This window comes from Rana temporaria, chromosome 6 (assembly GCF_905171775.1).
Source record: "Rana temporaria chromosome 6, aRanTem1.1, whole genome shotgun sequence".
Classification (NCBI taxonomy): domain Eukaryota; kingdom Metazoa; phylum Chordata; class Amphibia; order Anura; family Ranidae; genus Rana; species Rana temporaria.
In genome coordinates, this window is record NC_053494.1 from 95,153,696 (window position 1) to 95,172,415 (window position 18,720).

Sequence of the window (18,720 nt, forward strand, 5' to 3'; positions counted from 1 at the left end):
TAAGTAACTATGTACAAATAATCTCAGGAGAACAGGCAAGTTAAAGTTGGGAAAAGCATAGAGTGTAGAACTGGAGAGGGAATAGCAGGTCAGGGCAGGTACCAAAGTTTTAGATCAGATGAGAATGAGCACAGAGGCACAAAACTGATCCAAGGAACATACAGTAGGATTGGAGTAAACAGACTCCCAGCAGCCAGTCTCATGTAGTGGTAAAATAAAGTCAGCTGGCCTCTGAATGTGCCATTCCTGCCAATGAACTACAATTCCACCAGCATTGAACACATGAACACACAAACAGTATGTTCCTGTTACATAAACAGCCATTATCACAAAATGTGGGCTATACCTAAATTGCTTTTCCTGATCGTACAGTACAAGACACAGACTTATTTAAATGATTACATAGTAAGTTGTATAAAAAGCTTCTGGCTCGTCCCCCCCCCCCCCATATAGCCCCTTCCATTCTCAGGTAGCCTCAGTTATTTTTTTGCTATTTGTTAGTTGATGGGCGACCTTTTTTTTTTTTTTACACTAGGAGAAGCTCATTTGCTTATATTGTTTTTTGTTTTTTTCCCTGTCTGGAGGTTTATTCCAAGCCGATACAAATTATCAGCTGCACCATAGCCACTGCAGCTTTTAATGCAGCTTCTTGATCATGTGCCTTCTCAGCAATGCATTAGGGGACTGTACTTGGATCTTACTGGCGAGAAGACATGGGGCTGGCCTGCTTCCATGCACTGGATTCTGCCATGAACGTCACTCCCCATGCATGCAGTGTAATGTGTGAGGTAGCTGCAAGTGCTTTACGGGTCCAGGGCCATGATCTACCTGGTGCAGAGCCTTGTCCCTGTAGACCCCTGCGGGGCGGGGGGGTGAATATGCCCATCGTCAAGGGCAGAATCCTTCTGGCTGTTTACATCCTAGGGTGCCTGCTTTCTAAAAATGGTTGCAGGGACGATCAATTACTGGTTCTTGTGACAGAGACAAGATAAACAGCCTTCCTTTGGTTGCACCTATGGAGTGCTTTTGTGTCTAGACTTGCTCCCCTAGTGGTTCTATAGTGCACATGCACAGACTTATTGCTCTTGTGCCTGCGTGGCTTTGGCCTGGAACTTCCTGCTTTTTCAATCTCAAGTCTGGGTCCTCTGGGCCTGGAAGAGGCTATTCGATCTCATGGTTGCCTCCTTTAAAGACTCTGCAATATTCCAAAGTTTCACTCAAAGACCATTGGAACTCAACCTTCTGGCAGCATGGGACAAACAGACCGTTATTGGTCCGCTCTATGCATTTTACCCCCAGGGCCAGACTGTGCGGTGGATTTCCAACAAAGAGCTTGAATTGGAGAACAGTTTAGCCTGATCTATGCTTTCCTGTTTCGCAAACATTACCGTCTTCTATTTCCCAGGATCAAGATGGCTGAGATTTTTAGTAATTCCTTTGAACTGAACTGGCCCAAGAGGATGTGATACTCAGACTACCAGCAGACACTCCATGGGCCCTTTTGAATCATCTGTCCCAAGGGACAGTGTTCCTTCCTGCTTCTCATCACTGGCTTTAAGGGCATACGTTTTGGAAGTCACAATGCTGAGGGATAGAGCTTTTTCAGATTTTGTTGTTCCTTCCTTATTAAATGCTAGGAAGTGGTGCCGACAAGGTCATCCAGCACCCAAGGCGAACATGCCAAACTGCGCCCCCCGGGTTGTGCATTGTTTAAATGCTCATTAATGCTTAGTACGCATGTTGAGAACATTAGATAAAAAAAGTGCATTTGGAGCAACTGCCTGATCTGATTACTAGTATACAGCTTTAAAGAGCTGATTACGACAGTTCATGTGAAAATATGACAAAATAAGCACCAAAAAATCTAGTACGAGAACAGAACAATTTTCATGTAATTAGGAATTTGCGTGAAAAAAACATAAAATCTGCGCATGCTTGAAAATGAAAGAATACATTACATTACAATTCATAATTTCTGAATTGTATTCTGTCTAATGAGAATTTTTTTTAACTTTAGTAACCCATTTGTTTTTCATATGAGACCAGCATGGAAAAAAAATTGTCTATTCTTGTGTGTGTATGGGCCTTTTATTCTAGGAGCAGAGGATTAAAATAAAACCACCTAAACTGGCACACATGCATAGGTTTTTTTCATTCAGCCATTGGGCAGAATAATAAAAAAAAAAAACACTAAGACTAGTGCAAATTGTGTATGGGTTTCCCCGCATCCAATTCGCATGTCAGGAGATTGTGGCCGGCTCTCTATGGAGCCGGTTCACACTGGTCCGGGATGGCTGCGGAGCGAATTGCACAGAGATCCATTTCAGGTCCGAATTTAGCCAAAAATTTGGACCAAAACGGACAACAGGGACGCACCAGACCCCTGTTGTGAGCCTCTCCGCACAGCAGTGTGATCCCAGCCTAACAGATTCATCCATCCGCACAAGAGAGGTGGATGCATAAATCCCCTTTACCGAGACATATTCTGGCAGTGGGGACTCTGTCAGAATACATTGATCAGCACTGCAGCTGATTGGCTGCAAGTCACTGGTCGAACAAGGTTTTCCAGCAGTCCCATTCTACAGAAGCTGATCTGATGGGGGATCTAAAAGGCAAGACCACACACAGATCAAAATTCAGCTGGTCCCTGCAAAACCAAATTAATTTTGATCCGTGTGTACCCAGCTTTACCTTATGCCTTGCTCCAGTAGGCTCTCCCAGTGCTGTGATTGGTCCTCTGGATCTACTGTGTGAATTGTGAGTGGCCGTGGTCACACTTGAGCCTCATCATACCAAACAGGGTTAATGTTCCTCTGTAGTATGTGACCCGGTGCGCGTGCCCGGATGGCCGCGATGTCTGCCGGGCACCTGCAATTGCCCGCGATCACGGCACTAGTGTGGATCTGTGTGTGTAAACACAGATCCACCTTCTGTCAGAGGTGAGGAGACCAGTACAGAGGAATACACATCAGTCTCCTTCCCTTGTGAGTCCCCCTACAGTAAGAATCACTCCCAGGGAACATATTAACCCCTTCAGCGCCCCTTAGTGTTAACCCCTTCCCTGACAGTCACATTTACACAGTAATTAGTGCAGTTTTATAGCACTAATCGCTGTATAAATGTGAATGGTCCCAAAAACGTGTCAAAAGTGTCCGATGTGTACGCCGCAATGTCACGGTCACAATAAAAATCGCAGATTGCTGCCATTACTAGTAAAAAAAAAATGCCATAAATCTATCCCCTATTTTGTAGACGCTATAACTTTTGCGCAAACCAATCAATATACGCTTATTGCGATTTATTTTATTTTTTTTACCAAAAATATGTAGAAGAATACGTATCGGTCTAAACTGAGGGGAAAAAAAAGTTTTTTTTTTTTTTTTTTTTTAAATTGTGATATTTATTCAATCAAAAAGTAAAATATATTGTGTTTTTTTTTCAAAATTGTCGCTCTTTTGTTTATAGCGCAAAAAATAAAGACCGCAGAGATGATCAAATACCACCAAACGAAAGCTCTATTTGTGGGGGGAAAAAACTTAAAGATTTAGTTTGGGTACAGTGTTGCATGACCTCGCAATTGTCATTCAAAGTGTAACAGCGCTGAAAACTAAAAATTGGTCTGGGCAGGAAGGGGGTGAAAATGCCCTGTATGGAAGAGGTTAAAGGGGTTGTAAAGGTAAATGTTTTTTCACCTTAATGCATCCTATGCATTAAGGTGAAAAAACATCCAACAGCACGGCCCCCCCCCGAGCCCCTGTTTTACTTACCTCACCCCTCAAAAGTCCCGCGCGCGTCCTCATCATCCTGTTCGGTTCCCAGCCTGGCCGTTGATTGGCTAGGTTGGACGGATTGATAGCAGTGCAGCCATTGGCTGGCGCTGCTGTCAATCACATCCAATGACACAGCGCGCCGGGGGCGGGGCCGAGTTATACAGTCGGCGGCTATGGCCCCCTTGTACCACGGGAGCGCGCTCACAAGAGCTTTCCACCATGCGAGGGAGCTCGCATGAAGGTGGAATGCTCTTGCGAGACTTGGTCCGAGTGATAAAGGCAAAAAGAAGGCCTTCCATTTGTCTATGCATGAGATTATTGGGAAAGATGGTAGCCTCATTTGAGGCTGTCCCTTATGCCCAGTTTCACTCAAGGCTGTTACAGGGCAGAATTCTGTCAGCTTGGAACAAAGATGTTCAGGCCCTGGATCTTCCTATCATCTTATCTCCAAAGGTTTGCCAGAGTCTCAATTGGTGGTTGTTCCCCCCAAAATCTTTCAGAAGGAAAATCCTTCACTCCGGTTACCTGGAAAGTGGTAACCACAGACGCCAGCCTTCTTGGCTGGGGGGCAGTTCTAGAAGAAGCATCTGCCTAGGGGAAGAGATCCGGGGTCGAAAAACTCCTACCCATCAACATTCTGGAGATTCGGGCAATTCATCTGGCCCTCAAAGTTTAATCTTACAGACTGCAGGGTTGGCACCAGAAGTCTGGATGCTCAAAACGAGGTGAATCACATCCTGGCCGGGCATGCTCCTCGCCTATCTGGGGTCTTCATTCCAGGGGTAGAGAATTGTCAGCCAAGTCCAGGAGAATGGTGTCTTCCCCCCAGACAAGTTTCAAATCATATGTCAGAATTGGGGTACCCCAGATGTGGACCTGTTGGCTTCCAGGTTCAATGCAAAGCTGGATAGCTGTGTGTCAACAATAGATCCCTGTGTCCAATGGTCTGATGCCCTGACAGTCTCATGGGATCATTATTCTCCGATTTATGTGTTCCCCCCAGTTCCGCTTCTCCTACGATTCCTTCAGAGAATCAATAGGGAAGGAAAGTCTGATTTTGGTCAGCCCAGCTTGGCCCAGGAGACCCTTGTACGCAGAAATCGTAAGGATGGCAGTAGGAAGACTTTGGGTTCTCCCACTACGCTCAGACCTACTGTCGCAGGGTCCAATATTCCATCCTGTCTCCCATTCTGAGGAAACGTGGGCTCTCATGGCCAGTCCTATCCACTCTGGTTAATGCTAGGAAGCCGGCCTCCAGGCTCATCTACTATAGAATCTGAAAGGCATATGTTTACTGGTGTGAACCCAGAAAGTGGCATCCTAGGAAGTATGCCATTAATAGGATTCTTGCCTTTCTTCAGATGGGCTCAAATATAAAGTTGGCTTTGAGCACTATCAAGGGCCAAATCTCGGCCTTGTCGGTATTCTTTCAAAAACTGCATGTCTCTTATTCCCTAGTCAGGGCCTTTGTTCAGAGAGCACTGCGTTTGAATCTGCCGGTCAAGTCTCCCGTGTGCCCATGGGATTTGAATTTGGTATTATCCGTTTTACAGAAACTACCTTTTGAACCTTTACACCAGGTTTCTCTAAGTCTTTTGACAAGGAAACTTTTTTCTTGTAGCCATATCCTTGGCAAGGAAGGTATCGGAATTGGCGGCTCTTTCGTGTAAAGAACACAGGGTGATGCTGCGTCCTCACCCAACTTTCTTACCCAAGGTGGTTTCAGGATTCCATCTGAAATCAAGATATATAGTCCTACTGTTTTTTTTTTTTCCAGATCCGCAGTCTGCGGAGGAAGAGTCTACACTCTCTAGATGTTGTAAGAGTAGTAAAGGTTTATCTGCAAGCTACGGCTCAGATAAGAAAGACTGATTGTTTATTCTGCCACAAGGCCCAAGGAAGGGCCAGGCAGCGTTAAAATCCACTATTGCAAGTTGGATTCGACAAGTCATTATTCAGGCCTATGATTTAGAAAAGAAGATCCTTCCTTTTCAGGTGAAAGCGCACTTGACTAGAGCAGTTGGTGCTTCATGGGCAGTGCATCACCAGGCCTCCATGACTCAGATCTGTAAGGCTGCTACTTGGTCTTCGGTCCATACATTTACTAAATTCTACCAGGTAGATGTGAGAGGGTACGAGGATGCCGCCCTCAGGCGTAGTGTGCTGCAGGCAGCAGTATAAATCCTCTGGCTCGATAGTGGTCTTATTCTGATCTGTGTCTCCCTCCCCTCAATTTTAGCATTGCTATGGGACATCCCATTAAGTAATTAAGGCTCTGTGTCCCGTGATGTATGATCAAAAAAATAGGATTTTTTTAATACAGCTTACCTGTAAAATCCTTTTCTTGGGAATACATCACGGGACACAGAGCTCCCGCCCCTCTTCGGAGTTAAACGTGGAACACTTATTGCTTTGCTACAAAACTGAGGTACTCTCCATTTGGGAGGGGTTATATAGGGAAGGAACTCAATTTTAATTGGGTTTGCCAGTGTCCAATCATCTGTGGTGACTACATAACCCATTAAGTAATTAAGGCTCTGTGTCCCGTGATGTATTCCCAAGAAAAGGATTTTACAGGTAAGCTGTATTAAAAAATCTTATTTTAAATGGGATTGGATATCAATCTGTTAATTAAGCTCCCATATACTAAAACAATTTTAGTACATAGAAAGGCATAACAAGCGCTACATTTTCAGCAAAAAATAAACATAATAAATGTTATGCACACAAGCATAATAAAATCTCAACATTTCCTGTAAATGATGATAGATGAGAGAGTAAATAGTTACCAAGTATGACAAGACTAAAAACTGCATCAACCCAAGACAAACTGATACACAAAATTGGCAATAGATGAAGTTATTAACTTAACCATAAATGATTGTCCTGGAATTATTCCATTCAGTCTGCTGTGTGAAGCAATACCAAACATGCTTTGCACAATTCTTATTTATGTACACGTGTATGACGTATGCATGCATTCATGTGCATATAAGCGTGTGCAAGAATGCATGAAAGCAGCTTCTGGCACCAGAAACTGGCATCAGAAGAGACCTAAACATTCACCTGGTAGAACCTAACCATATGAACTGAAGTCCAGGTGGCACACTTGAAAGGCTGATAATCCTAGGATTATAGGGTAGGAGGAGGGATTCCCTTAACGGCCAAAAATAAAACAAGGTCAGGCATTATTTAAGACTAGGTTTACACTGTTGTGTTTTGTGTAGCTTATGTTTGTGCAGGCATGGCAGCATGGTTTAAATGGGATACTAAACCTGTGGGAAATGCAGAGAAAAGGTCCCTGCACCTTTTCAAAAAAAGTAAACACAGAAATTGCATGGCGCTTTTGCACCCATGTGATTTTTCTGCACCCAAAAATTCGCTGCATTTTCAAATGCATTGGGTTTCCACTACGAATTAGTCACCCGCACGTGTCTGCAAAAGAGCAGTGCGTTTTGGCTGTGCGTGTGGGAACAAATGCGATTTACATGCTGTCCTGCAACCATCCACAACAACATGAACCTAGCATAACAGTAGCACACACTCTGCACACTGGGTACTGTATTATATATTTTTCTTTTTCTTTTTTTACATAACAAAATATCCAAAAGCCAAATCTTGAATGCAGTGGCGGCTGGTGATAACATTTTTTGGGGAGGCACAAACCCCTCCAGGTCCTTACCTGCCCTCCTCGGCTGTCACGGCTCCCAATACCTGAACACACTATACGCAGAACACACAATACATACAGAACACACAGTACACACAGAACACACAGTACATACCATACATACAGAGCACACAGCACATTATATACAGAAGTGGAGGGGATCCAGCAGCACTCACATTAGTTATATTAGCATCCGATTAAGTGAGGATGAATTACCCTGTAATGTGATGGAGTTGGCATGTTTTCACCCTCCCCCACAGACCATGTTTTTTCTCTCTCTCTCCTCCCATACAGTAATGTTTGGTAACTACTTCTCTGTCCGAATGTCCGTTTTGACACATTTTAAAACAACCTGTTGCTGTGAAACTCACCCATCTTCTTATTACAAACTCCCATACAGTAGCTGCCAAAAAACAAAAAATATATATATATTTTTTGTTTTTTTGTGAGGGGTGGCGCCCATGTGCACCCTATGGACGAGCCACCACAGCTTGAATGAAAATTCAAGAATCTAAACAAACCTGTGGCCTCTGCAAAACTAGTCAATTGATCCTATGTCTTGTCATAGAAAAATTAATAACGCACGTACATAATCAATAATCAGAGAAATATTAATATCGCACGTGAATAATTAAGATAAGCTATAAAAATTTTTGTCTATATAAAAATTAAAACAAAGAATAGCGCTGCGAAAAAGAGAAAAGTATTACATTTATTGATACAGAGAAGAAACTTGTATTACTCTAATATTTACAACTATAACATAAAGGATATCACTTGTTAAAAACAGAGAGGATATTGCTGAATGCTGATACAACATACATTTATGGCTATAGAGAAGTCAACAATAAGTAATGCTAAGTGGTAGAGAGAGACGGAGAGAGAGGGAGAGAGAGAGAGAGTGAGAGAGAGAGAGTGAGAGAGAGAGAGTGAGAGAGAAAGAGAGAGGGAGACAGAGAGACAGAGAGAGAGAGAGAGAGACACAGAGAGACAGAGGGAGAGAGAGAGACAGAGGGAGAGAGAGAGACAGAGGGAGAGAGAGAGACAGAGGGAGAGAGAGAGACAGAGGGAGAGAGAGAGACAGAGGGAGAGAGAGAGAGACAGAGGGAGAGAGAGAGAGACAGAGGGAGAGAGAGAGACAGAGGGAGAGAGAGAGACAGAGGGAGAGAGAGAGACAGAGGGAGAGAGAGAGACAGAGGGAGAGAGAGAGAGACAGAGGGAGAGAGAGGGAGACAGAGGGAGAGAGAGGGAGACAGAGGGAGAGAGAGAGAGACAGAGGGAGAGAGAGAGAGACAGAGGGAGAGAGAGAGAGACAGAGGGAGAGAGAGAGAGACAGAGGGAGAGAGAGAGAGACAGAGGGAGAGAGAGAGAGACAGAGGGAGAGAGAGAGAGACAGAGGGAGAGAGAGAGAGACAGAGGGAGAGAGAGAGAGACAGAGGGAGAGAGAGAGAGACAGAGGGAGAGACAGAGGGAGAGAGAGAGAGACAGAGGGAGAGACAGAGGGAGAGAGAGGGAGAGACAGAGGGAGACAGAGGGAGAGAGAGGGAGACAGAGGGAGAGAGAGGGAGACAGAGAGAGAGACACAGAGAGAGAGAGAGAGATTACATCACCAGTCTTTTAGGTCAGCTCCTTCATCATGCTTCAGTCTGCTTGGTCAAGGCATCATACACTGAACTATTGTCAAGCTGACTTGACTGTTTTTTATACCCCTGAGCCTGCATTTTCCTCCCTCCCAAAACTCAAGTTTCCCGCGGATACGATTGGATGACTTATGTTTCTTTTCAGAATGACACAAAAGGACCCCCCAGTGTGCATCCCCCTGTTATCACATCCTCTTGACATAGGGACTGTCTTGGAGTTTGCATATTTATCAACAACAAAACTTCTCGTGTGAGCACTATCTCATCCAGTTCCACACTTTGCATATCACAGGACCCCTGGCTTATGGAGACGCCTTGTCTGTAATCAGATAGGAGATGACAGAAAATTCTTTCAATACAATGAGGGGGCATTTCCTATCACATCCCCCCCCCCATTGAGGTAACATCCATATGCTGACATATGGTCAAAAACATGCTCCTCAGCTCACAGAGTAATCTAAAGACAGACCCAAATCACATTAATAAAAAACCTTGTAAAAGAACGACATACACATTTCCTACAAATCTTAGAAATATGGATTTGAAAAATCTCTACCACAGTTCCCCCTGAAGTTCATCCTTGAACTTATGTCCTCCTTCAATGATTCGGTACCCACCCACAATGGCCCAGAAGCCCCGACCCTTCCCCCCACCACCACTGCGGCCTCTTCCTTTCTTGAACTCGCCGTAACTCATCAAGGTAGACTTGAGACAGTCCTGGTGCCTTTGAGACTTCCGATCCGAACCCTGAGTGTCTGTACTGCAATGTTTCATCGCCCCTCTGCATTGGAGGAGTGGAATTCCAACATTGATGGCGGGATCCTTATATATTTAGTCCTGTATGAAAAGATGGTGTTCTGATTGTCACCATTGGATCGGACCGCGAGGCAGCACTTTTTCAGCATGGTGAAGAAGGGTTTCGGAGTGTCTTATTCATGGCACGTTTGTCTTCCAAAAAAAAAAAATGTCTTGGTTGTCGTTATTTCTTCAGGTGGTGGTTGGGTGGGCCTCCAGACAGTCATGTATGAATACAAAAGGAGAACGTCAGTGTACAGTTATTAGAGGAATGTCAGACAGGAGCCGTGGGGTGACTTTCACGACTATAAAGCCGTAGGTAGACTAGGGGAGGTAGAATTACTTTAAGACATGAAAACCTGGATGTCCAGGGATATTTTGGTCAAATGGGTGTACAATATGGCACTGGCGGGCAGGAATTCTCACACGCCTTAAAAAAAAACTGAAGTTCTAGTTACATTATCCTGAGAAGATGTATGATAGAAGCCAACAATAAACTAATATTAAAGGAGGAAAGGAAGAGAGGTGAGTAATGAAAAAGAATATGGAGAATAGAAAAAAAAACATAAAAAATAAAAACTACAGATTTAATGCTGCTCCAACCAAGCTCTCCAGTTTAGATTCCACTTTCGATTGTTAAAGAGCATTGAATCGGTATTCAAAAAACGTAATAAAAAATAGAACATTGTTCCGTTCAAAAAAACGACTCCTCTCTCCTACTAGTAATTGGTGGTATTTTTGCTGGTCAGGTACACAGATAATAACGAGAGAGAGATGATTTAAATTTGTAGAATTTGGGTAAACCTGACCGCACGTTATTATTACAAATTGAAGAGGCTTATTCCTAGATCAACAGGAAAAAATATAGTTCTAGGGTCCTCTATAAAAAAAAAATTGACTCTTCTGCCCTATTGGTGTTCAACAGGTGAACATGATCATGGTCACTTAACAATGTACAAGTCGGGTTAAAAACATAAAAATTAAAATATTAAAATGAGCGGCTAAACAATGGTTGCCAACAAACTGTAGACTTTAGTCAAACCCAACTGTACTTTTTACTTTTTTTTTTTTTTAGAGGCTCTTCCCCAAACCAAAGAATAATAATAAAAATAATAATATATAGTTCTCCAATAAAAGGGCAATTAAAAACAATGCATTATTTATTCTTTTCTTTCCCGGTCTATGCACTACTCCCCCCTTCAGGTGGAAAAAGTTCAAACCTTTTGGAACCTTTCTCACCTGAATGAAAAAAAAAATAACTAAAAAAAGAATAATGAAAAAATTAAAAGTAAAAAAATTATAACCATAACCCTTCAGGGAGAAAAATGAGAGAAAAAATTAAAATTAAAATAAAATAAAAATTAAATATAAAACTGATAAAAATGAGAAATGAGAAAAATTGATTAAAAGTTACTAAAAATTGAAATAAAACCGAGAGAGAAAAAAATAATAAAAAAATTACTTTTACAAAAATTAAAAAATGTATAAAAATTAAAAGTAAAAAATTGTAATGGATAAAAAATGACTAAAAAATAAAAAATTGAAATAAAAATTACTAATAAAATTACACGAACATGATAAAAATTTAAACTAGGAGTATTAAAAAAACGTTACATTTGTACTGGTCTGGATTTGGACAGGCTTCTTCGGAAATTTGTTTCTGAGTTAGTGGCTTTTCTGTTCCTTGAGAGAAGATACCTCGTTGAGGTGCACATTCACATAGTTTTGGCGTTCATTCTCCTGATAGTAATGCACATCATTACTTGCATCAGGGAAAGCAATAAAGCTACACAGATTAGGACAACAGGGTGGAGCAAAATGTTTAGGAAAGCTGACGCGTTAGGACTATACCCAAATATACTTTCCCACCAGGAAATCTTAGCGTCTTCCTCTAAAGCGTGTGATACTTGGATCAACTTATTTTGATCATGGGTGAGTCGTATAGTGGCTTCTTTCTCAGCATCTCTTAGCACATTTAATATTTCATCCTGTTGTTCAAAATCTACCAGCCAAGCCTTTAACTCAGCCCCAAATCCCAGAGGAAGTTTCTGTAGATGTATGGGGGTGTCAGGTTTGATATCAAGCCTTTTCTCTGGGGTAACAGGGGTACGTCCTTGTGTCCCGGCTATATCTATTCCCAGGACCGGGGAAGATGTACAGTAGACTCCCTGAGGTAATGTACCCCGTTGAGTACAGTTCCACCCGTAGGCAGAATATAGGGCATCATTGGGCATTTGATACCAGCACCAATACCCTTGCCCCAAGTATTTTACATAAGGTTGGGACAATTCCTCGGCATCCAGGAGACACGACCCTTCCTTGTGCCAGCATTGTTGTCTCATGATCCTATCCTGTTTCCCTTGACATAACACCACCCCTTCCTTTCTCCAGCACCCACCAGTATCAATCATTTGAGGTTGTTCAGACTCAAAAACCATCAGATCATGATGGACTCGGGGGTGTAACACGGTAGCCCGCTATCTGTCCGGTGAACTTCTGTTTCATTATCTCAGACAATGAGGCAGTAGCATCAATATGAGCATGTTGTAGATTTTCAAGAATATGATTCACATCTAGCTGCCCCTCAACCCCTTCCCCAACCTGCTGTGCCAACCTACCTAGCTTGTTTATGAGTACCTCTAAATCCCTTGAGACGGGCCTTTTTATTCACACCTTGCACAAACTGTTGGCACCATTTAAATCCTGTTGCCCGAAGTTTAACTACCTAACTTTTAATTCCTCCCCGAATCCCAACGGAAGTTTCAATAAGTGTAAAGGGGATGTCAGGTTTGCTATAAAACCTTTCTTCAGGGCAACTCGGGGTGTAACCCGGGGTTCCGTCTATATCCATCCCAAGGACAAGAGAATAGGTACAATAGACTCCCCGAGGTAGCGTGCCCAGCTTGGTACAGTTCAACCTAGTGCTGATAACCGTGCATCATTAGACATGTGATACCATCATTCGGTATTGAGTCCCACAGCACATATACCATTGAAACAATGACAAAACCCACAAAAACTCCATCCCTGTGACTTGATTTCAGTGACCATGCCCCACTACCACCAGGTAGGTCCAAGGAACACCCTAGTTCCATGACTAACACCCCATCGGTATCCTCTAGGACAAAGAAACAAAACCCGCCTATGTCCTAAATTATACCTAGGTGTTTCCTCCCCCGTAATGATCTTCCCATCCAGAACCCACAGTGAAATACCTTCCCAACATTCCTCCTTCACCACCGGGTATTGACCTGGAATGCAAAAGACATCGTGGTCACACTTCTGACAGGGGGAAATATCAACCTGCTCTCAGCTTCCGTGCCCTCTGATCACACGTGGGTCACTTAGCCCCAAATGCACCAAGATAGAATCCCCAGTCAGTAAGCTCATTGATGCCAACCTATCTACAGACCGAGTCTGCACTTCCGTATATGGGATCATACAGCACCTCATTTCTCACAATCCAAACCAGTACAGCCCATCCCGGCATTTGACTACCATTTTGGATTAGTGTACGCGACGAGTTTTGTCAAAGTCTTACTGAATGGTGATGCTAACTCCTCAGGCTACCGCCCATCATACAGAGATTTGGACACTCAGCATGATCCTGGTCAATAACTCCGCCTGCCCCTGCATGTACGCCAGAGCCAATGACATATTTTTGTTCTATACCCTTTCATACTCTCTTCCAACCTCTTAACATGGTCGATAAAATCGTGAGCCATATTGAACTGGGTTTTCATGTAACTTTGTTGCATGTTGTCACAATTGTCACCAATCTCTCTGAGCAACAAATCCGTGCTTATTGTCTGAAGCCATGGCTGCGGGTCTGTTCCTCAGGAGACCGCTGTCCACTCTATTACTAACACCCATCCCAGCTCCTATTCCCCCTATATAGTGCTGAATACCCCCCTCCTCTGTTGGGTTACTCCCCAGAAAGAAGCGTCCTGCGTGAACCTTATGCTGTGTCTGCACATCTCTGGGAGAAAGCCACTGGTCACTTAACAATCACTTGATTCAGCGTATACTCAGCACATACAGGGTAATAGTCTTATCAACCACTCTGTACCCTGTTAGCCCGCGTGTATTCCCTTTATTTAACAGGGCATGTTCCTGTATGTAGTTACTGTCATTACTTGTGCAGGGATTCAACCTCTCAGGTGAGACATCAACTAGGTGTACCTCTCCCATGTCCAGTAAGCGAAAGCTTCTTTATAGGACTGATAAGCATGAGACACAGCCTCTACGAGGAAGTTTTCACCCTATTGATGTATCACCTGGCACCCTCTAGTTTGGCCAATAGACACCCTATTATACATAGATGCCAGTCTCCTGGGTACCTGCACCACATACATTTATGTCATACTAGTCACCCATTCCAATATTTCTTTGAATTCCTGTCTGGACTCACAACCCTCAGAACAGGAATGGACTCCAGGGTATAACCCAGTAGAGTCAGATAGGATAGTACCCAAATTGACCGTGATATATGCACAAAGTTCCGTCCATGCCCAAAGTTCCTTCCCTTAGGGATGAGAATAGAACGAGTTGGATTTACCTAACCCTTCCCTGATATGTAGCCCAGGGCCTCCCAATGTGTTCCTGATTATCTCCAGCTCTATAGTGATTACGGTACCCAATGACCCATCTCCCACTCCCAAGACAGTCACCATTGAGCCTCTCTTTATTATGGGAAATAGTCTGGATACCCGGATTGAAAACCACCTGCCACCAGGTACACCCAATCCCTCATAGAGGCTGCACACTTTCTCCCTCCTCTATCAATTCAGTAATTAAACTATGTAATCCTTCACCCCTACAAAACACACTGCCTTCACCATTCAGACAGGACTCCCATGAAAGACAGGAGTCTAGTGCCACCCTGGGGCACTGATATTCTTGGCATGCAAGTCACAGACCACCAGTTAAGGTACCCAAGTAATCTAGGACAGGAAGGACACCTATGGATATTAACTGAGGAGAATACTGCATGCCCACATATATATCGGAAGTGAGGGCCTCTGGAACAGCCAAGAGCTGATATCACCTCATACAATCTTCCTGCACACCTTTTCTCCAGACTCAACCCAAAAACTATACAATACGAGGCCATACCTATGCACTTTCAACTCGTATGCCACCAGGCAGGCCCTCGTACTACATGTCTGCCGGTAACTCTAAAAGAAATTGGAAAACAAGAATTGCATAATGTGTATCCAGCTCAAGGCAACGGGTGCTGACCAATAGACTAAGAAAATTCCCTTGTAGCACTGAGGCAATGCAACCTTGTACAGCCAGGCTTAACAGTGGGGGGGGGGGGGGGGGTTTAAGAAGTCCTAAAAACACAAGTCTGGCCAAAGTAACATCAGGATTTTACCTATTGGATCTATGGAACTACACGTGTCAGCATGGCTGATCTTGGGTAAATAAGAAAACCATATGCCACGGATCTATGGCCGATCCATTTCAACCGCTGGAGAATACCCCAAAACCCTTGTAACACTAAGTGTGGTACCCCTGAATGCTACTTAGCCTAATATATGTGTTAGAGTGCCAATTATCCCTTGCAGTCTTACTCAATTTTTCATAAAAAACTAATACACGGACCTCAGTTAGTTGGTTCTGCTATTCAGTGGATCAGCACATGTAACCCCCACTAGGTGGTCCAAAAACATAGCCAAATGGACTGACCACTAGACGTTCCAACTAGATAATGGTCATGAAAACCTAAACCTTGTGAAACCCGACCGACTAACCAACCTAAAGATTTCCTCTTATTCTGAAATCCTGAAAAACACAGTTATCGATTCTGAGGGATAAAACACAAAATAAAAGTTTAGTAATAATAATAAACATTCAATTTTTTCTTAACCTGGAAACAAAAAACAATGGTTATATATCTGTAACAAGACATTATCATATAAAACACAAATATACATTACATTATATTACATAAACCGTGCACTTTCTTTTAAAATACCAAAAATTGTTGAGCTCAACGTTTAATTAATATGTATTACTATAATACATATTAATGCCATATGGATTTTTGTTCTATGGTATACCAATAATTCCCCCCTAAAAAATGTATTCACCATGGTTAAAAAATGAGCAGTTTTAAAACAAACACATTTTTTATAAGTTTCCCTTTTGTCTTGCAAGACAGTCTTACTTCATCACAACGTTTTCGCAGAACCTTCTGTAAAGAAAAACAAACAAATTTTTTGTAATTGCCCTTTTCAATTCACCATTACAGAATGCAGGTCATTTGCAAGTCAATAAGATCTCTTTTTCCACTCTCCCAGACCTAGAGAAAAAAAAAAGGGAGACCTGGAGAAAAAAAAAGGAGGGGGGTAGTTTGGGCTGTCAGCACCAGAGAACACACGTCACACACTCTCACAGAATAGAAGGATCTCACACCTTTCCGCAAAACCTGTTTAGCTAGGTCAAATATGACCTCACAACCTTACACAGATCCACATGTTCTATATCCTACTTAAACCCATAACCTCTGTTTATCACTTCAAGTTTTAGGCTCTCTGGGAATGTGGATTCCCTATTAAAAATACTCACCTCATCAGTTCTGATATCCTACCATCCCTGCCCTCCAAGCATCTTTTTCATTTGTTCGTATCATCTTCCCGTGGTGACTGTACCACAGGGCTTCCCAAGCGCTTGGCTTGAAAGTACCCTTTTTCGAATATTGCTTTCCTGTCCACTGATCCCAATCTTTTATATATTTCACAACCCAAGGTCCATATTCATCTATCATTTCTTCCTTCGGAGCCAAGTGGTAAGGCTCCCCCCGGTTCGACACCCGTTTTGAAGCGATTTGATTTCCCATCCTTTTTGCGGACGAAGGACCTTGAGCTGATCCCGCAAACCCTTAAAGGTCGCTTTTTCCCAAAGTTAGCTACGCTTTGACCCCTGATTGAGTGGACCGGTACTGCCCCTCTGCTGATCTTTTTTCACTACTTGTCAGAACAATGACTGACTATAGTCCTTCAAAAAATTAGCCCGGGGATTTTCCCAACTAAATTAGTTGTCCTCCCGTGAACTTTTCTGCAACATTCTAAAAGAAATGCTTACTTATTAGATTGTTATGATTGCTTGCAGTGCAAGAGGCACCTAATTGCACTAATTTAACTGACGCTTACCTAATAATGATTTTTAGCAGTTACAATATAGTCAGTGTTTACATATCTTATTACACCGCTTACCATCCCCAGTTATTTGTTTAAACAGAGGAATAGATTCACATACATCCAGATAATTCAGTGTGATTTTAGTTTCCGTTTCCACTGATGTGATTTGCCATGCGACTTTGGACCCAAAGTCGCATTACAAATCGCAGCCCATTGATTTCAATAGCACCCATTCCAATCTATGTGGCTCAATGCTGCAGCGACCGATAAAGGTACCTGCACCATTTTGATGCGACTTCTGGATCAAAAAAACGCATTCAAAGCCACACCACAGTCGCACTAAAGCTGCATTTCCAAATCGCACCTTGAATCAGGCCACATTGGAGTTGCACCAGTGGAAACGCAGCCCAAAAGCATAGGTGCTGACAACAACTGAAAATTAACATTTGTGAGATGGATAGGGAAGCTTTGCTCAACAAGAAAAAGCTTCATTAAGCACCTACTATGGATCTGGCCTTTATCACAGTATACAGCAACCAATACCAACAATTGGAAAAGATCTTCAAAAAGTATTGGCCCATTTTCAAAGAGCACAGAACTTTAGTAGCGGTATTGCCGTCACGACCCAGACTCACCCACCGCAGAGCACCAACACCACTAACACACCCCGTCCACAATGCACTCGATCCCCCCAGGGAAGCGAACACCTGTCCAGAACCTGAAGGACTCCACGGATGCCAGAGATGCCCACCGTGCAAAACAAATAAACCCCAGCCTCTGAGAAAAACAACATTCAAGTCCCCTGTACATAATAGAGAATTCCAGATAGAATAACGTATTACTTGTAATAGCACCCATGTGACCTACGTCATAGAGTGCTGCTGCTGACTCCAGTATGTGGGCCGTACCACCAGACCCTTACGTGTAAGAACACGTGAGCCCATCCAAAACATACGTAATGGATTCCCAAAACATAGTCTCTCTAGACATTTTGAGGAAAAACATCATAAGGATCCATCTTGCCTCACGTTCTATGGGGTTGACATTATTAAAGACCACTGGCGGGGGGCAACAAAAAGATCCAGGTCTCACAAAATGAGACCCGTTGGATACACAGGTTGGGGTCTCCAGTTCCCAGAGGCCTCAACCTGGATATTCATTTGAACTGCTTTATTTCTAATTTTAAATGTTTTTTTTTATTACAAGTCACTTCTCTTTGCTGGCCTGCACAGGGTCCTGACTTTATATATTCATCTATTTCTCCTACTAATGTGGAGGTTTCTTGGACACCAACTATTGGTGGAGGTTCACCAACTGAGTCACATAGGTTTAATAACCACTACACCCACACCTTATTGAATATTAATCATTATAGCGGCGCCATCGTCCCACTGTTCATTTACAAAAGCATAGGTGTGTTTCACTCACAAAGATTGGCCTAATCTCATTCAAAGGGTCAACTGCATAGAGGCACACAGGCCCAGATTCACAGTCAGCGGGGTAAATTTGTGCGGGTGTAACGTATCCGCTCTACGCTACGCCTCTGCAACCCAGACGGGCAAGCGCTGTATTCTCAAAGCACTAGCTCCGTAAGTTGCGGCGGTGTAGCGCAAATCAGCCGGCGCAAGCCCGCCTAATTCAAATTTGGATCAGGGGGCGTGTTTTTTTTAAATCTACTGTGACTCGACGTGATAGACGTT

At 43.1% G+C, this 18,720-nt stretch overlaps 1 protein-coding gene across 2 annotated transcripts in view; it reads left to right on the forward strand.

Annotated features, from left to right (window-relative positions):
* GTF3C1 (general transcription factor IIIC subunit 1) overlaps positions 1 to 18,720 on the forward strand; it is a 307,903-nt gene that overhangs the window by 255,549 nt on the left and 33,634 nt on the right. The window lies entirely within an intron of this gene.